Here is a 27,442-nt window from a genome sequence, read left to right as displayed (position 1 = left end):
ACTTTTCACAGTATTGAAATTTTACAATTCTTTGGCGGGAGGGTGTTAAATTCGTTAAAGGCACAACATAAATGTACGGAATTAATACAGAAATTTTCTCACACTCCAGGCAGGCTGAATGTGATCAATAGACCTCTCCTTACTGCCGGTGCCAATCTTACCACTCTTGCTGTCTGTCTACCTGCCATCACGTCTGTACGGCTGCTGCTGTGGCCTGCATCATGCCACTTATGCCACTTTCCAACCAGCACATTCTGTACGGCTGCAGACTGCATCATGGCACTAATGCCACTTCCCAACCATCACGTTCCTATTATGTTACATCTCATAACACTGTGTGTTTAAACATCATCTGCCCCAATTAGGGACAATTTTTGGAAGCTTTGGAATACAAAAAAGCATGAGACATATGCCTGTGCTGTGCTATTTTAAATACACTGTATGTAAATGCCATCAAATGTGTGTTTACCCATAGCTATATATGTCAGTGTGACTCAGACATCATTTACTATTGCTGTTATTGCGTGCCAGAGCTTGGGGAGGACATTTTTTTTATTTATAAATGAAAAGGCTAGAGGGGATTATACACCAACTTTCAGGGCAATTGGAGCAACTTTGGTTTGGCCCAAACCGATTCGGGTCCGAACCAAATGTTTTCAAAAATGTGTCGAACCACACCCGAATGAAACTCAACTGGTTCTTTCATCTCTAGTTCTGGGCACCAGTGTATAGAAAAGATACCCTGGAGCTGGCAAAAGTACAAAGGAGAGCAACGAAACTGATAAAGAACATAGATGGTCTTAGTTATGAGGAAAGATTAAACAAATTAAAGTTATTTATTGAAAAGAGATGTCTAATGGGGGACATGGTTAACCTATACAAATATATAAATGAGCCATACTAATAATATGGTGAAAAACTGTTTCATGTAAAGTCCCGTCAAAAGACAAGTGGGCACTGCCTCTGACTGACTTTTCTAAAATTCACATTCCCACTTATCCCTTGTTTGAACTTGATGGATTTATGTCTTTTTTCTACCGTATTAACTATGTAAAAACAGCTCTTTTCCTCAAGGACTGCACTTTGCTACTTATAATCCATGGCATTAATGTATTCCCTGATCAGCTGTGCTGCTTGCTGCATACACATTCACAGCTCACACTAGACTGCTCTACTTCCTCCAAGAGACGAAGGGGTGGTGACAGCCCTGCCTAGCAACAGTAGCTAGGAACCTCCCACTCTCTCCATATACAGCCTTTGGAACACACTGCGCACAAAATACAGTACATTAGCATTTGCAGTTAGACATTGCCAGTGGCGTACCGCCCATAGAGGCAGACCACGCCACTGCTATGGGGCCCGCGGCACTGGGGGGCCCGTAGCGCAGAGAAAGCCCCGCCCACACTATTTGACCCCGCCCACTCATGACATGCAGCCGGCTATGCGGCTGCTTTTCTTCAACAGCAGCCCCAACTCTTCTTCCGCAATCGCCGCCAAGCCGAAATGGTCCCCCGCCCCCCCCCCCCCCCGTTTGACCTGATCCTGACCTGACCTCCTCCTGACCCTGTCAGCCGTCGCCAGAGTGCCTGAGCTGAGGAGAGAAGAAGGAAGATTCTGAAGCATCGGCTGTGTCCCTGGCTGGTCTGAAGTAAGTCCTGCCGTGTCACTGCCTGCACAGTGCACTCCCTGCAGCAGTGCCTGGCCGACTCTGACATAACATGACTATATATATTATGAGGGCCCGTGTTAGTTTACAATATGCAGGGTGCAGGGGGGGCAGGGTGATATCTGTGTTACTTTACAATATGCCCCCCTTGCCTGTCACTGCAGGGAGCGCTGCTCGGCCCATATGCTGCATGTAGTACGCCAGCCCATTACCCATGTGGAGAGACTAGAGTTCATGTATTAACTGTGCTCTTCAGCAGATGAAACCCTCTAGTCTAGTATTATAAATATGATAGCCCCTTTAACTCTTAGGATAACAGAGGTTTTTTCGTTTTTGCATTTTCTTTTTTCTTCCCTAGTTTTCTTGTGCCATAACTTTTTTTTATTTTTCCATTCACATAGATGTATGAGGGCTTATTTTTTGCGGGAGAAGTCGTACTTTAATATGGCATGCAATGTAGTGGGAAGCGGGCAAAAAAATTCCAAATGCGGTGGAATAAAAAATAAAATAAAAAAACACAATTTCTCCACAGTTTTTTATGGGTTTTGTTCTTACGACATTCCCTTTGCGGCAAAACTGACCTATGCCCTTTATTCTCTCGGTCAGTATTTTTTTACATCACCATATTCTCCCCCATAACTTTTTTTATAGTTATGATCCCTGCCATGCTACTTCTTTTGACTTAGACTTTTAGATGCAGAACCATTTCATCTTCAAGGTAAGTTAATAATTTTTTTAATCTAGCTTAGGCTACTTTCACACTAGTGTTTTTGCTGGATTCGGCAGGGTTCAGCAAAAAAGTTTCTGTTACTGATAATACAACCGTCTGCATCTGTTATGAATGGATCCGGTTGTATTATCTTTAACATTGCCAAGACGGATCCGTCATGAACTCCACTGAAAGTTAATGGGGGACGGATCAATTTTCTATTGTGGCAGATATTCAGTTTTTCCCAGGAGGGAAAGCAAACTACAACATGTTTCGGTTTGCTCTCTATTCTGGGAACACAACTAAACGGAACGGAATGAATTTCGGAGGATTCCGTTCGGTTCAATTAAGTTTTGTTCCCATTAACAATAAATTGGAACAAAATTAAGCTTTTTTTTCCGGTATTGAGCCCCTGTGACTGATCTCAGTACCGGAAAACTTTAACGCTAGTGTGAAAGTAGCGTTATCTATAATATTTGATTTCTGTTTTATTTCACAGAACAAATCCTTATTTTAAAATATGTATAATTTTTTTTTTTAATTACTGCAACAAATTTGGTTAATAAAAAAATAAAAATAAAGATTTATCCCTAACGGTTTCAGTAGGTCGTGTATACATTTCTTTATTAGCAAATGGGGGTGTGGCAGGGGAGGAGCCAGGACAGGAGGTAGGAGGGGCCAGGGGTGGGTAGTGGGTGGGGTTATGGGGCCCAATTCAGATTCTTGCTATGGGGCCCAGTGATTTCTATGTACGCCCCTAGACATTGCATATATACTGTATAAAACACAAGGACCTGGGTATTCAGGTTACAAGCAATTTAACCAGCAGTACTCAATCTCAAGCAGCAGCTGCCAAACCAAATATATTTTTGGGGAGGGTAAACAGAGAGCTTAATGCAGTGATCTCATTGAAATATTATCTATAAATCCTTAATAAAAATCAACCTAAATATAAGATTCATATTTGATATACATAAATCACCTATCATTAAATTACAATTGAATAAATGTTATTTACCAGATTGTTTGTTTTTAGGGTGCTCTTAAAGCGGCTGACATCTATTGGTGTCATTTATCAAACTGTTGTAAAGTAGAACTGTCTTAGTTGCCCATTGCAACCAATCCGATCCCACCTTTCATTTTTGACAGCTCCTTTGGAAAATAAAAGGAGGAATCTGATTGGTTGCTATAGGCAACTAAGCCAGTTCTACTTTACAACAGTTTTATAAATGACCTTGTATGTCTCCCAACTCCCCCATACACATGCATGTTTGGTTCTGCCAAGCTTGTATGGGTTCTTAATGGAGAAATAAGAGAAACAGACACCTCAGTGGTGGTAGTGCTTATCTACCGGCAAACAGAAGGGTCAGTAAGAGTAAAATTCTATTTGCCTGATTCTTCTCTCTCCCCAACATCGTCTCTTTGGGAATGGATGGGAGTTCCACATACACATTATTACATCATGGCCAGCCCTGCCAAAATGACAGGTTCACCTGACAGCACACTGTGTATGGAACCCTTTACGGTTCTGCTCCTACAAAAATACATGAAATATACGTGGTACAAATCCATAGATAACAATTTCAGATGCATTTTACAATGATAATGAGCCAGTGAACGTGCCATTGTAAGGACTGATAAGGCGTTGTTTGTATGCCAAACCAGAATGTCATTCTAATTAGTGTCTATATGGGTCAAAAATAAGACATTTCTGCATTGTATACTGCGTAGTGTTCAGTACTAAATGACATAATTTTATGAAATAATGAGCGGGTGGCTGTTACGTTAAATACTGAAGGGGGGATACTGATTTATTTGTGTTTCTTCAGAAAGCAAATTTTGCAAACTTCATAAAACTTAAAAATTCCACCTTTTTTTAATATTTGAATAGTACAGAGCGGTAACAGTAGCTATTATGAGACATATACATGGTTATGTTAATCAATGACCATACAGAAAATGCAGGTAAGGCTACTTTCACACTAGCGTTCGGGCGGATCCGTTCTGAACGGATCCGCTCATAATAATGCAGACGGAGGCTCCGTTCAGAACGGATCCGTCTGCATTAAAATGGCAAAAAAAAAGCTAAGTGTGAAAATAGCCTCGGACGGATCCGTCCAGACTTTCAATGTAAAGTCAATGGGGGACTTATCCGCTTGAAGATTGAGCCACATTGTGGCATCTTCAAACGGATCCGTCCCCATTGACTTACATTGTAAGTCTGGACGGATCCGCACGCCTCCGCACGGCCAGGCGGACACCCGAACGCTGCAAGCAGCGTTCAGCTGTCCGCCTGTCCGTGCGGAGGCGAGCGGAGCGGAGGCTGAACGCCGCCAGACTGATGCAGTCTGAGCGGATCCGCTCCATTCAGACTGCATCAGGGCTGGACGGCTGCGTTCGGGTCCGCTCGTGAGCTCCTTCAAACGGAGCTCACGAGCGGACCAGCGAACGCTAGTGTGAAAGGAGCCTAAGATACCTATGATTGTCTGAGACTGTTAATCTTCTGGGGTGTTTTGATCCTGTGGCAACTGCAATTCTATGAATTGTAGAAATCAGCTGAACTAAGATAGAAAAAAAACTGATGAACAAGATCCAGAGTACGAGACTAACAAAAAACTGGAAAATGGGTGCAGTGGACATCTTTAGGCCCCTTTCACACGGGCGAGTTTTCCGCACGGGTGCAATGCTTGACGTAAACGCATAGCACCCGCACTGAATCCTGACCCATTCATTTCAATGGGTATGTGTACATGAGCGTTTTTTTTACGCATCAGTTCTGGGTTGCGTGAAAATCACAGCATGTTCTATATTCAGCGTTTTTCACGCAGCCCTGGCTCCATAGAAGTGAATAGGCATATTCTAGTAGTGTCGGCGATGTGCGGTCTGCAAAATCTGTCCGTGTTTTGCGGATCCGCGGATCCACAAAACACGTTACAGACGTGTGAATGGACCCTTTTTTTTATATTTAAATATTTTATTAATTATAATACAAAAAATACAGGTCAATACAACATTTATAATACTATAAAATCCACAAGTCCGTCGATTCCAACCCTGAGCATACTCGGCAATAATTACATAAACACCCCAGCATCCGTCATTTAATTCCTGAGGGACCTGCCATCCCCCAGCATCTCTGCAGATTCTACAATACTCCAGAACAACTGCACATTCTTTGCCGATACAGACAAGTAGAAAAGACCGGACTAATGAGATCTTCCGCATCCCACCCCCCAAACCCCCCACCTTGCAGGAAAAAAAAAAAGGGGAAAAAAATAATGATTCCTAATTAATTATCCGTGTCCCAATCTTCCCACAGCTGACTCCACTTTGCGCAGGATCCTCTTTGTTTGTACAGAATCCTCTCATAGTTTCTCACTTTCTCAACCAAACCCAGCCAATTACTGCAGTCTGGAGTAGAAGAGCAAAACCATGATCTGGAAATGAGAAGCCTAGCCAAAAACATCACCTTGATCAACAAACAGCGTTTTATAGGCTGGTAATCAACCTCCGATAGGTCTCCCAGGACCCATATCCTGGGAGACAGAGGAACCACAATACCGAGTTTACGAGCCAGATTGGATTGGACCAGTCTCCAATAGCTGCTCACCATTGGGCAGTCCCAAAACAGATGTAAGTGATCTGCCTCGGAGTCACCACAGCGTGGGCAGTCAGAGGAGGCTCTGAGTCCCCTCCTATATAACCATACAGGTGTCACATAAATTTTATGCATAATATTAAATTGTACAACCGTGTGATTAAAATTATGTGAAACCAACTTTAAACTTTCCCCTATATTCTCCCAATTTGGAGGGCCCACCTCTGAAAGTAAAGAAGACCAGGATTTCTGTCCTGGAGAGAGAACATCCAAAAAAAATTTCTTCATTAAGTGACTATAACAATGTGATATTTTAATTCTCGTGACAATTTTCTTGCAAATTAAATTGTGTAAAAATTCAGGAGTATCTATAATAAAAACGTGGCTATTCGTAGTGCTAGAAAGTGCTAACCTCAATTGAAAGTATGCATACCAAGCCCCCTCACCTAAATTTGCCCTTTGCTTTAGTTCCTTAAGGGGCAGGATTTGTCCACCACTAACCACTTGGTGTAAATACTGGACATTTTTGGTCCTCCAGTACTGGCTACAGCTCAAATCTCTCAGGTTCATAAGCTTTGAATTATGCCACAATGGGGTGCAAACGAGTGATGCCTTGACTCCGCACCAACTCCTTATGGCCGCCCAAGTCTTTGTAGCCATTCTGCAGAAAAGTGTATAACCACCCAGTGTATTTAATAAGTAGTCAGATTCCAATACGGTAAAAAAATCCGAAAAACCTGAATCCTTCACCACTCTGCTGCAGAAATGGCTATTTTCCCAATCATTAAAAAGGCAGAGTTGGGAGGCCACAAAGTAGCCCTTAAAATAGGGGAGGTTAAGACCTCCCCGATTATAGGGCATAGAAAAATAAAGTGCCTTCAGTCTCACGCGCTTCCTCCCCCATAATAAGTCGTTAAGCATCCGCTCTATCAATCTAAAGTATTTATCTGCAATCCAAACAGGCGAGTTACGCAGGACGTAAAGAACCTGGGGAAGCACTACCATTTTTATTAAGGAAATTCTGTCCGCTCTTGCAAGCAGAATTTTTTGCCATATCTTAATTTTAGCCCTCAGTTTTATCAGCAAGGGGATCAGATTGAGTTGTAAATATTCCTGTGGTTTAGCAGAAACTGTTATCCCCAGGTACTTTATTGAGTCCGAGATCGTTAACTGGTTATCCCATTCGCCCCGCAACTCGTCTATAGGGAGAAGAACGGTCTTGTCCCAGTTGATCTCCAGACCAGATGGATCGGAAAAGAGACCAACCAGGTCCATTATACGAGGGAGAGTGGTATCTGTTTGGTGAATAAAGACCAGGATATCGTCTGCATAAAGGGATACACGATCGTGCTTCCCCATTATACCAAAGCCGGCCACCTTCGGATCCTGCCTTATACTAGCCGCTAGGGGTTCAATGTAAATGTTAAATAAAAGGGGGGAGAGGGGACAGCCTTGACGGGTACCTCTTTCTAGAGCGAAGCTCTCTGTCGTCATATCATTGATCCTAATCCTAGCCACTGGAGAGTTATATAATAGCTGAACCATCGCCATAAATCTTGGGCCAAAGCCCATTTTTTTCATCACCTCCCAGAGGAAAGTCCACTCCACCCTGTCGAAGGCTTTAGTAGCGTCCAACGACAGGATGGAGCGAGTACCACACTCCGGGGACTGAATATTCATAAATAGCCTATGGAGATTATGCTGGGTGCCTCTTTTTGGCATAAAGCCATTTTGATCTGGATGAATGATAGTAGATGTTACCCGCGAAAGCCTCCTTGCCAAAACTTTTGATAGTAACTTAACATCAGTATTTAATAAGGAGATTGGCCTGTAGGAGCTCAATTCTGCCGGGTCTTTATCCTTTTTTGGAATTAAAACAATGAGAGCCTCCATCATAGAGCATGGTAGTCCCCCTCCCTTTAATGCTTGAGTAAAAACCTCTAGCATCTGAGGGAGAGTCACTTCACTGTACTTACGATAAACCTCATATGGAAGGCCATCCAGTCCTGGCGATGAGTTCCCCGAGATAGACCCCAGGGCCTCCTGCAGCTCCGAGAGAGACAACTCCTCTTCCAGACATTCTATTTGAGCTTTATTTAAAGTAGAGAGAGGAATTTTCTCCAAGAACCGCATCGCCAGTTCGGATGACAAACCAGGAGAGGATCTATATATCTGAGTAAAGTATTGTAAAAAAGTATCTCTCACTCCTTCTAAATCTGTTATAATTACCCCCTCTGTGTTACGAATCAAAGTAATGGATTGTTTTTTCTTATCTTGTTGTGTAATGATTCTGGCTAAAAGCTTACCAGGGCGTCCAGACTCTGAAAAATATTTAATCCCCTTAAAAAATACTCTATGGTTTGCTTTCTCAGTTACATATTTCTCCAGAGAACCGCTGGCCTTCTGAAACTCTTCCCTGTTGTACTCAGTGGGTTGACTGATAAATCGCTCAGTTGTAAGTGCGACAGTCTTGACCAGTTCCTCCTCTTTTTTCCTAAATGTTCTCTTTACTGCCGAGATCTCACTTATAAAAACCCCCCTCAGGTATGCTTTCAAGGAGTCCCACACTATATTAATGTTAGCAGAGGGTAGATTCACCTCCAAAAAGGAGGATATCAGTATCCTGATGGACTGTGGATTGTCCAGAATAGTGAGCCAGTATGGATTCAACTTGAATCCCAACCCCCCAACATCCTTATTCTCCCCAGTGCGAACCTCAATTAGTACGGGTGAATGGTCCGAGACTGTTCTTACTCCATATCTTATCTTCCGAATGTTGCTCAGATTGCTCTCATTAGTGAATGCTAGATCAATCCTGGACATTGCTCTGCCACTCCTACTAACACAGGAGTATACTCTCTTTCCTCCGCCCAGATGTTCCCATATATCCACCACTCCTACCTCCAAGCAGAACTGGGGCAGCGGCGAATTACAAAGGTTCCTTCCCCGTGCTACATCTGATCTAAATCTGTCTTTTTTGGGGTCCATAACCGCATTAAAATCCCCCATCAGGATTAACCGACATTCTGGTCTCTGTTCAAAAAAAAGCGTTAACTGGATCAGTGGGTACATTGAAAATGGCGGGGGTATATAAAAAAAAGCGAGAATGTAACTGTAGCCATACAGCTTACCATGCAAAAAAATAAATCTGCCCTGCTCATCTATATGGGATTTTATAAGGATGAAGTCTACAGAGTTATGAATCAGAACTGAGACACCCCTAGAAGAGCCGCTAAAAGTGGAATGATAGGATTGAGCGTTCCATCCCGTTGTCAAGCGGGACAAGGTTTCCTTAGTGAGGTGAGTTTCTACTATGCAGATAATTGCTGGGAGATATCTTTTTAATGCATCCATAATAGCTTGCCTTTTTACCCTTTCCCCGAGCCCTCTGACATTCCAGGATACAATTCTAGTGGACATCAATCATAAAAAAGGAAAAAAAAAAAAAAAAGAAAAAAAAAATCCCGTTCCTGCAAGGTGGGTTCCCTCCCGCCCCTATCCTCCCACCCCCCCTCTCTATTGGTCCGCCCGATCTCGTCGGCGAACCTCTAACTTCCGGCCGTTCTCCCCATCCTGGCCCCGCCTCCCATCCATCCCTTCAATTATAGTAATAGACAGATTTAAATATCCCTTTGCTCCATCCAATCTGAAGCTTGTTGTGGTGTCTCAAAAAAAAAAGAAGTCCCACTATGGATCACTCTTAGTTTCGCTGGATACTGTAAAGAATATTTAATCTCCTTAGCCGCCAAGCATTTCTTTATCTCCATAAACTTTCTTCTTTTTTCCTGAGTCTGCCGCGCAAAATCAGGAAAGAAGAGCAATTTAGTACCCTGATGTTCAATGGGTGTACATTCTCTTGCTCTTCTCAGTATCATATCTCTGTCTGCGGACAGTAATAGCTTCATTAAAATTGCACGCGGCGGCCGCCCTGGGGTGGGTTTCCCTCCTGGGATTCGATGGGCTCTTTCTATTTGAAACATGGAGGAAAAATTATCGCTGCCAAGGTTGTGCATGACCACCTCTTTGAGTTGTGCCTCTAAGAGTCGGCCTTCAACTCCTTCTGGGAAACCAATTATGCGTACGTTGTTTCGCCTAGACCTATTTTCCAGGTCCTCTAACTTATTTTGTAGAGCTAGATTTTCTGTAGTAAGAAGGAGAAGTTTAGATTTTATCATGTCCATGTCGGTTTGCAGAAGGTCGACTGTTTTTTCCACATTGAGGACTCGGTCACGGATTTTTAACAAATCTTCTCTTATTAGAGAAATATCACTCTGTACCGACCCCAATTGAGTGGACATCCCTTGCACTAGAATGCCGTTATTTTCCACAGCGCCAAGGATTCTATCCAGAACAGATGGATCGCATTCAGTTTGCATTTGTGCAGAGAGACCTTCCTCTCCTGCCTCCGGATCCACCACCCCTGATCCATCCTCAGAGGGGTCAGCAATTTGGGGAGTTTTAGCAAATTTCCTCAAATTAGCAGAGGGTTTAATTTTAGCTGGATTCTTTTCGTTTAAGAAAGGTGATTTCAGGAACTTATCGATTTTGTTCTCTGGAGTCTTAACCCCCAGTTTAGTTACAGTGGAGTCAACAGACCGTCGCTTAGGGGCCATTCTTTTCCCTTCTTCCTGTTCCTCTATTTTGCCCTTTATATCACCGTTTGCTTCTTTTTTTTTTTTTTTCCCCCTTTCTGTTCTTCCTCCTTTTAGCCCCACCCTCTCTTGTTTTCTTCTCCCTTTTTTTTTTCTCTCCTTTCCTTCCCCTTTTCCTTTTTCCCTTTCTCTTTTTTTTTTTTTTTCTCCTTCTCTCTTTCTTTCCCCCCTCTTCCCTTCCTTCTTCCTCTTTCCCCTTCGCCAGACGCCAAAAAAAAATAAAAAATTACATAAGAAAACAGAAGTGTATCTCCTCAGTGAGCAGTGCAGCAGTACAAAGCAGCAGGGAAGCCGGCAGTCCAGCACAAAAAAAAAGAGAACAAAACATATGGAGAAGAAAGAGGCAGTCAATAAGCTAATCTCACGTGTCCAAAAGAAACTCAATCCTGGTGCGCACTACAGCCGTGTCAAAAATTAAAGTTGTACAAGAAGGGAGCGTCCTCCCTAATCCCCAGGGCAGCAAACAGTCCAGACGTCAGGCCGTCGCACACCGATGAAGGGAGGGCTGCAGGGAGATCCACGCGGCGACCGAGTCCAGGGGAGGGAAGGAGAGCAAAGCAGGCAGCGGAGAGAGAGGTTAGGAGGACCCCCAAGCAGGATCAGAGGCAGAGACGCGGCACCCGACAACCGCGGCCGCAAGAACAGCCGAAAGCCGTCCAGCATCCAGCAACGTGGGACAGAGCAGGAGACCCAGCAGGCAGGCCAGCGCAGCGCCGCGGCTCAAGGCATCAGCTGTTCGGCGTCAGCGCAGCGCAGCTGTTCGGATGGAGCCGGGAGCTCGGACGGAGGAGGCCAGCGAGAGGGGAGAACGAGACGTGGCGTGTTCACGTCATCACGCCGCTCCACCTAACCTGTGTGAATGGACCCTTAATCTACTTCTTAAAAGTCAGGTCAAGAGCAGGACCTTCTCTTACAAAGCCATGGCTGCCACTTTGACAACTCATGTATGAAAGGTTTGTAGATATGGATAAGTATGTGACTGTGACCCAGACATCTTCATACTCCAATTAGGATATCCATTATACAGACTACATTTCCTGAAGAGGACACTCAGCAAAAATGTATTTTCTGTGTATACTTTTTGTCTCTTTCAAATACAGACATAGGTGGTCATTTATTATTTGTTTTAGGCCACTTTTTGGCATATTTAGGTTGCCGATTTTGTCGCAAAGATGTTTCGCCACAAAATCTGTGTTTTACCCTGCTCACGCTACTTAATTGTGACATGGTAGCAAAAGGGGGCGTGGCATGGGCAGGCTAAGAGGGCGGGCCGACTGTCCCATCTGATTTATCATTTTCTATTCTCCCAGCAAGGGAGCTGGCATAGTCACATGAAAATTGGAAAAACCCTCCCAAAAATGTAACTTTTTTTTTTTTAGATTTTTAATATGTGTCTGCAATAAATCTTGTTGGTGCACAATTAAGGGGACACTACTGCATTTTTAACCCCTTAGTGACATTATTAATTTTAGCCTTAAGGACCAATAATATTTCCCCCTTTGTGTTCTAGCAGTCATAATTTTTTTATTTTTTGTTTATATATATATATATATATCTATATATATGTGTATATATATATTTTTTTTTTGCGGGATTTTTCTTTTTTATGAACCATTTTGGGGTATATATAGTGTATTAAATAACTTAATTTTTTTATTTTTAGGGGGAAAGTTAAAAAACAGCAATTTTTGCATTATTTTGTGTAATTGGCCTTCACTGTGTGGTAAAAATAAAAATTTTATTATGTGGGTCAGTACAGTGATGATAATGTCAGATTTATATATTTTTTTTTACAAATTTTCCTTTCCTCCTGCAGCCTGTCAGCTCTGCAACTGCTCCCCCTTCTCCTCCAGACTGAAGGGGAGGGGGGCAGCTGCTTTACCTGCTCATATCTCTGGTTTGGTAACTAAAAATGTGGGCTTTGCATTGTTTGAAAGCTGGCTTTCCAAGGTTTCATACAATCCCAGAATGACAGCATTATCTTTAGTACATGGGAAGATATCTCTCTTAAAAATTGGGATGCAGTGAATGCAGCTGAAAGTGAAAGTAAAAGCAAGTTTTACCTGCGATAATTCCTGACTCGATTGCTAATAGTGATATCTCCTGTTTAGCTTTGACCTTAGCTTTGCAAGCTTTTAACCTTTTCAGGACCAAGCCATTTTTCACCTTAAGGACCAGGCTATTTTTTGCAAATCTGACCAGTGTCAGTTTATGTGTGAATAACTTTAAAACGCTTTTACTTATCCAGGCCGTTCTGAGATAGTTTTTTTTTGTCACATATTGTACTTCATGACACTGGTAAAATGGAGTAAAAAAAAATTCAAAAAATTAGCAAATAATTTTTTGCAAATTTCAAAGTTTCAATTTCTCTACTACTATAATACATAGTAATACCTCCAAAAATAGTTATTACTTTACATTCCCCATATGTCTACTTCATGTTTGGATCATTTTGGAAATGAGATTTTATTTTTTGGGGACGTTACAAGGCTTAGAAGTTTAGAAGCATTTTTCAGAAAATTTCCAAAACCCATTATTTAAGGACCAGTTCAGGTCTGAAATCACTTTGTGAGGCTTACATAATTGAAACCACCCAAAAATGACCCCATTTTGGAAACTACAACCCTCAAGGTATTCAAAACTGATTTTACAAACTTTGATGACCCTTTAGGTGTTCCTCAAGAGTTATTGGCAAATGGAGATACAATTTCAGAATTTAATTTTTTTTTGCAAATTTTCAATTTTAATCCATTTTTTCCAGCTTCAAATGGGACATGGTGTTCCAAAAACCGGCAAAAAATGGCATTCCTTTCCTTCTGCGCCCTGCCGTGTGCCCGTACAGCAGTTTACGACCACATATGGGGTGTTTCTGTAAACTACAGAATCAGGGCAATAAATAATGAGTTTTGTTTGGCTGTTAACCCTTGTTTTGTTACGGGAAAAAATTTATTAAAATAGAAAATTTGCCAAAAAATAGCTGTATTGGCACTGTTTTAATTTTTTATTATTTACAACGTTCATCTGACAGGTTAGATCATGTGCTATTTTTATAGAGCAGGTTCTTATGGACGCGGCGATACCTAATATGTATACTTTTTTATTTATTTAGATTTTACACAATAATATCATTTAAAAAAAAATATCATGTTTTAGTGTTTCCATAGTCTGAGAGCCATAGTTTTTTCAGTTTTTAGGCGATTGTCTCAGGTTGGGTATCATTTTTGCGGGATGAGATGACGGTTAGGTTGGTACTATTTTGGGGTGCATACGGCTTTTTGATCGCTTGCTATTACACTTTTTGTGATGTAAGGTAACAAAAAAATAGCTTTTTTGACACCTTTTTTGAACAGGTTCTTCCGGACATGGAAATACCTAATATGTCTACCTTTTTTTAATTTATCTAGGTTTTACACAATAATATCATTTTTGAAACAACAAAAAAAAAACATGTTTTAGTGTCTCCATAGTCTGAGACACATAGTTTTTTCATTTTCTGGGACATTGTCTCATGTAGGGGCTCATTTTTTGTGGGATGAGGTGACGGTTTGATTGGTACTATTTTGGCGTACATGCAACTTTTTTTTTCACTTTTATTAACATTTTGGGGAAGTAAGGTGGGCAAAATTTCTATTTCCTCATAGTTTTTATTTTTTTATTTCTATGGCTTTCACCGTGCGGGGAAAGTAACATGACCGTTTTATAGATCAGTTCGTTATGGACGTGGCGATACCTAATATGTGTAGTGTATTTTATATTTAATTTTTATTTAGTGATAAATGTTTTTTTTTTCACTTTTTTTTTTTTTTTACATTTTTTTGACCCAGACCCACTTGGTTCTTGAAGTTACAGTGGGTCTGATGTCTGTATAATACAGTACAGTACACTATATAGTGTATTGTACTGTATTTTACTAACACTTTGTATGAACAGATCTCTGCCTTTAGCACAGATCTGTTCAGCACCATGGACAGCAGGATGCCTGAGAAGGCGTCCTGTTGCCATGGGAACCTTCCGCGTCTGTTACAACTGAGCAGACGGGGAAGGAGGGGGGCTGTCTGGGGGCTCCCTCCCTCTCCCATCGGGGGGCTGCAAAGGTACAGCAGCCCTCCGATGGGAGAGGGAGGGAGCTCCCTGACTGTTAACCTTTTCCATACAGCGATCCGTAGGGACAGCGGCATGGAAAGGGTTAAGCGTCTGACATCGCAGCACAGATGTCAGCCGTTTATACCAGAGTGTCAGCAACGCGATCCCGCCTGCCGCACCGCCCGTCTCCCGCACCACCTGCAACACCCCCCCGCACCACCTGCCGGCATAAAATCATTTAGGGATGCAGGGGGGGGGGGGTGAAAAATCTTTATTTTGGGCATTTTAAAGTTTCTGATCCCCGTGGTCAGGGACCGCGGGGATCAGAATCTGCAGAAAGCGCTGCAAACCGCAGGTCTGAATAGACCTGCGGTTTTCAGCAATCGCCGATAGGGGGGGGTCACAGGACCCCCCTCGGCATTGACCCAAGGTGCCTGGCTGTGTGTAACAGCCGGGATCTGAGCGCTGTCACCATGTCTGCAGACTTGGTGACAGTTTAGTGCCATGACGTGTATACTCATTATGGATCGCTAAGTAACAGTGCTCCATGACGAGTATACTCGTCATAGGTCGGGAAGGGGTTAAACAAGACCAGTTCCATGCTTATAGCTGCTACGATTCAGGAGATATCAGCAGCTAAAGCAGCCCTCTCCCCTCCACTTCTGCCCAAGCTCAGCTTCGGCTGTAAGAAAAGTATTTAACTGTTCTGCCAGAGCTGAGCTCAGGCAGAAATGGAGGGGGGAGGGTTGCTTTAGCTGCTGATACTTTTCCCACAGCCAGAGCGGAGCTTGGGCAGAACAGTTAGGTGGTAAAAGCATGTCACGCGGCTGGCGGCAGCAACAGCTAAAGTTATGTAGAAGCCGGCGCCTCTACATAACTTTGGCATATCCACCGGCAGCGCAGAGGGATTAAGAATAGTGTATAAATCGCCTTAATAAATGTCCCCCACATTTAAAGGCTGGTGTCCACCATGGCGTACATCTTGCCACACAGCGAGAATCGTAGGAAATGGCCCATGTCCGCCACGTGAGAGAACAAGGCATGGATGGCTTTTTGGGAGAAATAATGCTGGCTAGGGATCTTTCAACGAGGCTGATCACACACCATTAGCTCCCTAAAGGGAGCATACTCAAGTAAATGGTACAACAGCAACTGCACCACCAGTCTTGGATTGGGTGCATACAGTTGTTTGCTGGCCATGCATTCTGTTATCAATGGCTGACAATGGAGTGGAGGAGGAGTCTGAGTGTGAGAAGTGGAAAGGAATTATGATAATGTAAAAGACACTGTACTACTCGTCGATGCAGCCTTGCTGCCACAAGATGGACCAGGAGAAGGAGGGAACTTCCTCTGCGGTGGATAGTTGCCATCTCTGTTTTTCCACAGAATGGGGTGATGCCGTTTCATGTGGTTCCCATTGCCTATGTTTGTGTTTGCCTGCCCACGTTTTATTTTGCTCTTGCACAGCTTGCACAAGGCAATGCTTTTGTCTTCCAGCAGCATGGACAAAAAATCTAAATGGGAGATACTCGCACAGCAGAGGAGAGGTAGAGGCAGCCCAGCTGGGCTTAGCTGTGGCACGTTTTGGGCCTAACCCACCCACAGCATCAGCGGCATCACCAGATCCTGAAGCAGATGTGGCTCTGACTGTTCTTTGGGAGCAATGTGGTCTCTTCTCTTTATTGCTGCCACCATCACCCTCCTCCTCTGATGTTGCCTCCACCTCAGCACCCTGATCCTTCTTCCAGTTCATGTCCAGTACACAATCATCATCAGAGTCCTCACCCTCCCTTTCATTTCTATTAGACTGTGGGATATCATGGTGGGTTCTTTGGCCCCCTCCCCTGTTCTGCCACGACTGCTACTGTCACTGCCCTCAATGCCAATACCATGGCTACGGATGCTACTACTACCACCACCAACACAGCTATGCCTGGGGTCTGCAGCCTCCTTCTTCACCTCCTCCTGAGAGCAGTCAAAATGCTGACTGCTCTCACACAAGTCATCAACAAAGAGATTCTCTTGACTATTTTCCGTAGAGTGTGGTAGGCTTTTCTTGCCACTTCTTAGGAAAAAAGAAGGCACCCCTCTAGGTAGGGGCAATGAAGATTGAGAGGACTCCACTGAAAGTCCTCTTTGGGGCTGCAAGGAGGAGGAGCAGGAGGAACGCTGTTACCCCTGGCTCCATAGCATGGTGTCGGACCTCCATGTCATCCTGCTGTGCCATCCAATCCACTATCTCATCCTCTTTCTCCTCAACTATAATGTTGCTCCTTTTCAAAGGAAGCAGGGACAACTGCTGTCTACTACTATTACTTCTAGTCGGATAGTTGTTGATGCTACTACCCACATTCTGGCTCTGGGTCTTTTGTTTGGAACCCTTCTGTAGCCTGGACATTTTTGGGCCTCTCAGATAATGTTGTGCACTACCCTGTGTATATTGGTGTAGTAATCACCTATATATGCTGCTAGTTTGAATATAATCAACGACCCCCCCAAGAAAAAAATATTAATTGATTAAAAATATGTTAAATAAGGAAACGGATTTAGGCCTAAACTTGTTATTTCTCACAGATACTTTTTTGTGCTGGCCTGTGTATTGATGATGATCAACTATATGCTGGTTTAAATAGGTTGAACAAGTCCCCACATTTTTTTTTATGTTATATACCTTGTGTCTTGTAGTAATCACTTATGTATGTTGGTTTAATTAAATGTAAGAATCCCCACAAAAATTTAAATTCCAACGGTGTGTAAAGTGAATATAGATAAACGAACGATTGAGGCTTGATGCAAAATTTAACCCTAATATATGCTGGTAGATTGCTGCCACAAACATGGGTATTGCTGGAGTAATCACATATATATGCAGCTTAGGCTACTTTCACACTTGCGTTCGGGGTTCCGCTTGTGAGTTCCGTTTGAAGGCTCTCACAAGCGGCCCTGAACGGTTCCGTACAGCCCCAATGCATTCTGCGGATCCGCTCAGAATGCATCAGTATGGCTCTGTTTTGCCTCCGCTCAGCAGGTGGACACCCGAACGCTGCTTGCAGCGTTTTCGTGTCCGCCTGGCCGTGCGGAGCCAAACGGATCCGTCCAGACTTACCATGTAAGTCATGGGGGACGGATCCGTTTGAAGTTGACACAATATGGTGCAATTTCAAACGGATCCGTCCCCCATTGACTTTTAATTTAAAGTCTGGATGAATCCGTCTGAGTACAAATTGGACTTAGATTTTTTTCTGAAATATAATGCAAACTGATCCGTTCTGACCGGATACCATCGTTTGCATTATAGGAGCTGATCCGTCTGTGCAGACACCAGACGGATCTACTCCGAACGCGAGTGTGAAAGTAGCCTAAAATAAATTAAACCCCACAAAAAAAGATTTCTGTGAAAATGGAAAAAAATATTGTTTGAAGGTAGCTTCTTTTGAGGTGCACCTACACTTCTGATAGCAGGCACTGTCAGCCACATGTCTTGTCTTCTCTTTCCCTGTGTGTCAGCTGCCCTGCCTCTTTACATTGTACACAACACATAAAATTCTTCTTTGGAATCCTAGCCTTTCACTTCACCCTCCCTGTCAATAAGCTTGATTGATTTCTGACTGTCCCTGATTGTTGTTTTTTTTTTTTTCACTCTCCCTAAGATCATTTTCCTGTAAGTGTAACACAGACATTGTAAAATCAAACCACCCTCATTCACAGACCAGCACAGAAAGGTGTTCTGCTTGTTCTGCTAGAGCACCTCTCTGCCTGCTGTAGCACGGATTGGCTCAAACAGCCTGTCTGTCAGCCTGGGAGCCAATCAGGGCAAGCCCTTCCCCGCTTCCTCTCAGGGTCATGTGAGAACCCTTCTTCTTCCTCCCTCGTGCTTTTTTCCCACCATGCGGACTAAAATTGTGCTACCCACTGTTTTTGTGGATTCGTCTGAAATGAACCTGAAACCATTCGGGTTCATCTGCCCTCGGAAAGATAGCAAAGTTCAGGCTGAACGCGGTTACATAGTTACATAGCTGAATACGGTTGAAAAAAGACATAAGTCCATCAAGTTCAACCAAGGGAAATGTGGAAAAGCGAATCCCAGAAGGAATTGAGACTCAGATTTCTACACATTTTCATAAGCATTAAGGTCATTTACTTTTAAGAATTAATCTAAACCCTTATAACTGTCCACTGCTGTGACCACGTCCTGAGGAAGTCTATTCCACAGATTTTCAGTTCTTACAATAAAGAAGTTTTGATGGTTCTGGAAACTGAACTTTTTCATCTCCAGTCGGAGGCAGTGTCCTCTTGTCTTTTGAGGGCATTTGACATGGAACAGTTCTGTCCAAACTGGTTCTCTCATCCTTACGATTAATCATGACTGTCCCAGAACCTGCCTAAAGTTCTTGCTGTTGTAATTGCTACATAATAAGAAAAACTACCTGACTGAATTCTCTTTTGGCTAATTCTAAGATTTAAAGAAGTTATGACAGATTCATTTTAAGAAAATGTAGCGCTAAAAAAATAACCATTATGTTAAGAACATTTATGTGTCCAAGCCAAGAAATCTCTTATTGAAAGGTCATATTTGAATGATGTGATATTTACCGGGAATAAATTAAAGATCAACTTTATAGAACTTTGAAAAAAATGTTCATCTAATAATTTAGTAGTAAAAGTTTGCAGTAGTTTGTAATATATATATTTTTTTTAACATTGAGTTATTGGCATTCATGTATTCCATTGCAGCTGGCATTTTTGAAAAAGCTAAAATTAAATCTGCCTCCATGTTGGTTGTTACTTCTTTAGCAGATTCCTGGTAACTGGCAAAAACTTCTGTTTTGTGAATACAGTCTAAGTTCAGAAAGTAAAGCTACCATTACCAGTAAAGTAAGTACGTCTTAGTAAATATGAATATTTAGATATTTGGTCAAGAAAGAAAAAATTATGTGTATAGCCTTTAGTGATGAGCGAAGTTTTAAAAAATTTGATTCGGCTGCTTTGCTGAACTTTAACAAGAAATTCGATTTGTACTTCATCCTGATTGAAGCCCTCATTTGCCATGTTCAACACTGATCGCGGATTGAGGCCTTCCAGGGGTTAATAAGGGGTTAAAAAAAATGTACATACTCACCTCATCCATTTAATCTTGGAGAGGCCGTCGTGGCCATCTTGATTGAAAAAAGCATGCCAAATCATCGCACTGGGTGGACACGGCGATGTCCTCACTTAAAATGTCACTGCACCCAGCCAGCGAGTTGACGTGGTGATGGCACACGTCAACGTGTGCGAAGTTTGCTGCATTCTCTTCAATCAAGATGACCGCGATGGCCTCTCCGCAATCAAATAGACAAGGTGAGTGTGTATTATTTTTTACCGCCATTTCAGGAAAAATTTTAATCGGAAAGCGCAAATTCGGCTTTTCGATTAATCTAATTTTTCCTGAAATTCAGAACGAAGTCCACTTTGTTAATGTTGATTCGCTCAACACTAATGGCCTTCAATGCATATAGAAACAATAACAGATACTCATGTGCTGTAGTATTGTGGAGTCTTTCCCTTCAAAGCTCAAAATTTGTGTTGATAAACTCTCCTCTTCCTACTTTACTAACAGAAATGTATCATTGTCTGCTATATTACTGATTCAGTACATCTGCAGCCCTATCATTATCACTACCTTTACAAGTCTGCCAGCTCACATTATTCTTGTCAGTCTTCCCCACTCCCTTTCGATACAGCAGACACTACTTGCTTATATCACTGCAGAGGGTGCTGTAATTACAGGACTCTATTAGCCAAGATGTTCTACCTGCAGACACACAGACAACCTGTAATGTTCTGTTTGGTTAAGCAAAGGTTCATGGCCCTGTATAAATGAATAAAATGATTAACATTGAACAGTAAAAAATATTCTTGATAAAATTGCTGGCTCGTTCATAGGGAAAGATTTGAGCAGTCCCTCATATATAGAAAGGTATAATTCTACTTGTTTGGTGTACACTAAAGTTGGAGCGAGACATTTTAATTCTGTGATTGCTTGAAGGCCCACCTCTGCCACCTCAGAACCTCGTTTAGCGACACCTCTGATATAGGATTGACTATCTTCCCTTGGCAACAAGCCCTAATACTTTCATTTTTAATGTGTTTTTTGTTTTGTGCAGAGTATAATAGTGATATAATTTTATTGATCGTTAGTTCCAGACCAAAAAGAATTTAACTGGAAAATTACCAAAATAGTACCTTCCTTCTTCAGGTGTTTAGGAAAGTGGATTTTTTACCTACTGCTTCAGAATGTAGTCAGACGGTGACAGCGCTGTCATATTTCTGCAAAGGATCTGTCGTTTTTTTAACGACAGATCCTTTGCAGACATATGACAGAGCTGTTACCATCTGACTACATTCTGAAGCAGTAGGTAAAAAATATTTTGGAAGACTTAAAAAAAAAAGCTGGCCATTTTAATTTCTTCCATTATTCACACTCACAAAAACTTTTATGTATAGCCAACATTTCACAGCCAGTTTGCAGTAAGCTATTGGCTTGAAAGGATTCTTTGTGGGCTATTTAATAATTTAAGGCAATTAAAGTTAATTTGTTGCAGCTTAGGTACCGTTTGTCTTTGAGTGGGAAAAGATTACCATAGTGCAGAGCGCTTTTGTTGTGGGTCTGTGTAATGTAACTGTACAGATCATATTGTATGAAGTGAAGCATTTCCACAAAACAGTGGATGCATCCAAATAAAAATGTTTGTATCAATGCTAAGAAAATGGTTATTGGAATGCCATAGGATGATGAAATGTACCTTTCTTCACCAAGCTGACTGTTGTAGACAGCTCAGTGTGCTACTAATATAATATAGATTCAAATATTAAATATGTTAAAGCTGTTGTTAACCTGTTCTCAGCAGAGGTGTAACTCCACTTACCATGTACCATTCATAATACAAGTGTCTTGTTACATGGTGTTTAATTAGTGTTTGGGTACAACTAACACCTGTGCAACCCCTATAGCTTCGCTATTGACTTTCAGTTATCCTTGTAGTCTAATATTACTGTACTCAGCTGTTCTGTCAAATCTGAATAGAGCAGTAGTGGACATACGATTCATTATCTCTAGCATAGATGACTGTATTCCGCCAGTTATACACTAACTCTTTCTCATGTCTATCTTCTAGTCCCGGAATATCTGCCTTACATCTTGCCAAGGATCTAGATCGCGGTGAAGCAAGCTGGGATAAAAGCGCTAAATAAAAAGAAGACACTGGCTTGCACATAACTTTTTGTTGGGTAATTTTTTCAATTGGTCCATGCTCTAACTTGATCGGCCCTTTCCAAATTGTTCTACACATGCATGTCTGAAAATACCTGAAAACACTAGCTTGGAGCAACTTGAATTCCCCTTTTAAATCTAGAAACTATTTAAGTGTCCATCTAGATATAATTGGGCAATATACTTAATGCCATGCTGTGGCCATGCTGCGGCCAAAATTCTAAATCAGGCAAATTTGCCTGATTGAATTCCTCCACAATGGCAGCACAGGAGACCTTCCCTCATTTCCCCCTTTGTCACCACACACCCGGGTATTCACATTCCATATGGTTATCACAGCTATCATGTTGGAAGTAAAGCACCTAGCTGGATATTTGCCCACTCAGTACAGGAAATTTACCAGAGCTTCATAGGATCGCAAAAGTGCTACCTTCAGCACAGTTGCAGGATTGTTGGCATCTGCCCTTATGCACCAGCTGGCAAACATCAACTGAACAGCTTGATAATACCTATACATATCTGGTAAGGCCAGACCACCTTGGACATATGGACCTTTCAGAGTGTCTCTAGCTATTCAGGGTTTTGTGTTGGGCCAAAGAAATGGAGTGAGCAATTTGTCAATCGCCACAAAATGGGATTTCTGAAGCATCACTGATGCTACCCTATATAGATAATATAACTTGTGTTATATTATCATTTTAAAATTATTTATACGTCCTTCAATTTCTGGGTGATATATTACATGATGGGTACTATATTAAGAGAAAGAGAAATTGATAGAGTTCTATATGCGCTACTATCCCTAAATATTTAAACTTGTCAACAACCAATAGTTTTGATTTGGGTAAAACAGAGCGCCTGTCCTCTCCATCAAGCAGATATAACACAGATTTAGCCCAATTGACCTTTAAGCCCGAACACTTCCAGTACTCATCGACCTCTTCCAAAATCGCCTCTAACGACTGACCCGTGTCCCCCAGGTACACAAACATATCATCTGCATATAAGGATCATTTTTCTGTGATCCCCGCAATGTTCCATCCTTCTATACAATTGCAATTGCTTATCAGAATACACAGGGGCTCCATCACCAGAGCGAAAAGCAGAGGGCATCCCTGCCTCATTCCCATTTTCAAGGGGAAGGGTTTAGACAGGTACCCATTTACTCACACACATGCCATGGGTTGTAGGTAGAGGAGAAGTAACCATTTCAAAAAGTTACCTGGAAACCCAAATCTCTCTGAGATTTCACACAGGAATACCCACTCCACTGAATTAAAGGCTTTCTTGTTGTCTAGTGAGGCTATGGCTCTATTTCTGGCATTATCATGTGTGATCTGTAGATTGTTATAAATGCGCCTGAGATTGATGTCAGTGGACTTCCCTGGCATAAATCCAGATTGTTCCGGCCCTACAATGGACAAAATGACCTCTTCCAGATGCAGTGCCGAAACCTTAGCTAAAATCCTAGCATCTTAATTTATAAGAGGTATGGCGATAAGAACTACATTGGTCCAGTGGCTTTGAATTATAATGTCTGCTTCCTTTGTTTTCCCGAGAGATAAGCCACCGCCAGCAGGACCTTTCTCTTTTCTCCCCTAAACACTCTGTCAAAGCACAGAATGTAAGGACTGGGAGAAAATGTGTCTATGTGGGCAGGTAACTGGCTTAGTTATAGAAAACTATTAATGGTACATGATAAGATTGGGTCATTGTCACTAGCGGGGTAACTCAGGGATCAGTATTGGACCCTATTCACTTCAATATATTTATTAATGATGTTGTAGAAGGCTTGCACAGTAAAATATTTTTTTTTTGCAAATGACACTAAACTGTGTAGAGTTATAAACATGGAAGAAGACACTTCCATGTTATTTACTTTACACAGTTTAATGTCATCTGCAAAATTTTTTTATTTTACTGTGCAAGCCTTCTACAACATCATTAACAAATATATTGAAGTGAATAGGGTCCAATACTGATCCCTGAGTTACCCCGCTAGTGACAATGACCCAATCTTATCATGTACCATTAATAGTTTTCTGCTTTTTTTTGCCTTCCTCTGGATCAACTTTGCAGGCTTAGGGTCCATTCAGATGTCTTTAATAGAGGATTCCTATTCTTGTCCACAGCTGCGGACAAGAATAGGACATGCTCTATTTCTTTCTGGACCCGCTGACCGGATGTTCGGGGCCGCGGAATGGAAATGCGGATGCAGACAGCACACTGTGTGCTGTCCGCATCTTTTCTGGCCCTATTGAAAATGAATGGGTCCGCACCCATTCCGCATAATTGCGGAACGGATCCTGACCCATTCTACAGACGTCTGAATAGACCCTAAATTGAATAGACATTTATTTTTTCAGTCTCATAAACTATGTTACAATATAACATACATGCTTGGCCAAACCAAACATGTATGTGTATCTGGGAGTTGGGAGGGATATAGTAGCTGTTGGCCAAATGCTCACTGAAGGTTTATGGGCATTTCAACTGTGCCTATTACTTATAGCTGCTATTTCCAGGTTCTAAACATTAAGATTGATTATGAACTTCACAAAAATGTATCTGCCAAAAGAATCCAAAGTTGTGGTGATTCGTTTTGGACAAGTCGTGCAAAAACTGTGCCAGTGCAATTTTACTGCAAAAATTAGTGGGAAAAATGGGAGGGAAGATGAAGATCAAGGATCACATGACACTGGGAGGGAGGGGATGGATCTTGTTTTGATTGGCTTAAAAGCTGACATACAGCCTGACAGCCAATCAAGGGGCAGGATTTAGGCATTTCCTTTTGCTCATAAGGAGGAAACGTCATTCTTCACACACAAACATGGATAGTGCAACCCTAAAACTGCCTGGACCCAATATCCCTACCTACTTGCACAGTCACCCTAGGCAGTGACCCCCGTCTGGATGACAAACCCTATACTACAGTACATGAAGGGTCGACAGAGGCAGGAAAAACAAATGGACAAGCACTAAGAGAGTTGTCATACGATAAAAGGGTCAAATACCAGTAGGATAAGGCAATACAAGATCCACCAGAGGCAAACAAGAAAACCAAACACCAAAAAGTCAGAACCAGGAGATCAATACAATATGAGAATGCCAGCTGCGATAAGTGAAGCCAGCTGCGATAATCACTGGGGGATAAAGCAACCTCAATATATCAGTTTTTAGGAATTGAGAAGAAATCCTGAAGAGGCTCTGTGTGCGCCTACCCAGGAGGGCTGGGGGGCCACAAGACTGGGCAAAGCCTGAGTTTGGGGGGGGGGGGGGCATTGACACCTGGAGAAGAATGGCATCATGTGGTAAGAGTTGGGAGGTCTGTTGGACCTTATCACTCCAAGGTATTGCACTGTTACAGGAAATGTGTCCCTTGTTAGCATATCTAAGGCAGGAAGGGCACATTGTAAAAGCAGTTGAACAACATTCTGCTGACCAAGAGATGGGGCAGGATATTTGGGTGGTCACAGGGTGGAGTCTATGATGGGGGGGCTGGGACACAGAAACATATAGGTGAAAGCTGGGAGGGGGGTTGCTCTTCTCTTCCTGGACACCCTTGGATGAACAGCATTTCAGGAGCAAGCTAAGTTATATGTGTGCTTATGTGGATATGTATATAAGTATAATATCCCAGTAGACTTTATATGTGTACATATAGATATTTGCAGTCTGAAATTGTATTACCAGTAGATTATATATGCTGTTTATGCATGAGTCTCTATATGTACATCCAGGTACCAGGTACTGTATGTGAGTTGGTTAGAAGAGTAGATCCAGTAGACTGTAAATTGGTGGACTCTGGATATACTGTGTATACATACACATTATTAGCCACATTTGCTCAGCATCCAGGGTGGGCAGGAACGGAGGTGACTGTGTGTGGTGGTGTCCTCTATGTATTGTGTTATCTGTATCTTTATGTATAATGTCCATTGCTTTGTTATCTCTATGTTATCTGTAAACTATTTTTATATATAAGCATCTGCGAGGGTTGTGTGTTGCTCCTGAGTTATATGAAGGACTAGAGGAGGGGTAATTACACACAGAATAAATCGGGTTATATGGGAAACAAGGGCAACATGCTAGGAATAGAATAGAAGAGATGGAAAACGGAGATATACATAAATCTCCAATTTTCAAGAAGCAAAAACCCCCTCATCAGTCACTGTCAGGAGAACTGGTGGGTTGCATTGGTCAGAGCTAGGAAGCTGTCTGACTGCATGGCAGAGTGAAGCTCAATACAGCAGTGTGAACACTAACCTAGAGGTAAGTTAGGGAAAACCTCTGTATAGTCAGTGCATAGCCAGGCCAGGATTTATCGTTTTGTGTTGATGTAACACGTTGTGATGTAAAGCTGTGACTTCACCATAGTACAACCTATATAATCATCAATAAGATGAAGATCAATGTGTTACAAGATACATATCACCAAAAAAGAAAAACCAAAGGACACACATATATTATTATAACATATTTTATTGAATTACATCAATTTAAAACAAAATAAATAAATAGATGAGTATGTAGTAGCAATGCGGTCAGCGCTGCGAAAAAGCAGATCCCCAACAGGTACACAAGGATAATAGATCCCCTGTGGGAGTAACCTGTATGTCCATCAGTATCATGCATACAGGGACATAGAAGCCACAAATTGCATAAATCCTATAGGCGAGATAAATAACAACAAGGAGATATCACTTGCAAATAATCCAACCTAAGTAAAGCATAATGGCAGAAAATACCTGATATGTTGATGTAAAGTAGGGAGATCAACCCGGACCTACAGGGAGCGCACCCCGACGTGTGTTTCGCTCCGCTTTCTCAAGGGGCGAGCCTAACCTGCCCAGTTGACCCTCTTAAATACCCCATCTAATTAATAAATGTGTACACTCACGTCACACTATGCTGCATCCGGATCGGCAAATGCTACCACATCCGCCCGTTCCACCTCACAAAGATGGACGGCGATATTTTGCGTGATCATAAAATGATCACATGGAAATGCTGGTCGCATGATAGATCATGGTCACCTGACCGCCATTCATCTACCAGCGCCGAATATTCAGCACTGTTGCTGTGGAGACAGGTGATGTTACAACAACAACAGCAGTGAACCTCCCCTTAACAATGGAACGGAACACAAATACAGTTCACCGCTCAATCGGGGGTAGAATAGTAATATAACGGTATTTAGGACTACACCCACAGGGTTCACAGGTAGTAGTTTTAAAATGGGCCTCTCAATGGATGACACCAAAATGATGAACCATACATTGGTCTAATAACACAGGGTACCATAAATGAGCGTAAATCAAGGGTCATACAAATGACATAATAAAGTGCATGTGCATAACCATATAAAACATGATTTTAAGCATTTCATGTGCAAACAGACAAGTATAAATATATATATATATATATATATATATATATATATATATATATCCCAAAAATCACATACCCAAAAAATTAAATG

At 42.0% G+C, this 27,442-nt stretch overlaps 1 long non-coding RNA gene across 1 annotated transcript; it reads left to right on the top strand.

Annotated features, from left to right (window-relative positions):
- The first annotated feature begins 1,536 nt into the window (after window positions 1-1,536).
- Window positions 1,537-21,924, top strand: LOC122942497. Its single transcript, XR_006390568.1, has 3 exons — window positions 1,537-1,648; window positions 19,503-19,583; window positions 21,866-21,924. It is a non-coding gene; the product is annotated as an uncharacterized LOC122942497 (long non-coding RNA).
- The last annotated feature ends 5,518 nt before the right edge of the window (window positions 21,925-27,442 follow it).

This window comes from Bufo gargarizans, chromosome 6 (genome assembly GCF_014858855.1).
Source record: "Bufo gargarizans isolate SCDJY-AF-19 chromosome 6, ASM1485885v1, whole genome shotgun sequence".
NCBI classification, from domain to species: domain Eukaryota; kingdom Metazoa; phylum Chordata; class Amphibia; order Anura; family Bufonidae; genus Bufo; species Bufo gargarizans.
Note: the sequence above shows the minus strand (reverse complement) of the source record. Positions and strands in the feature narration are given on the sequence as shown.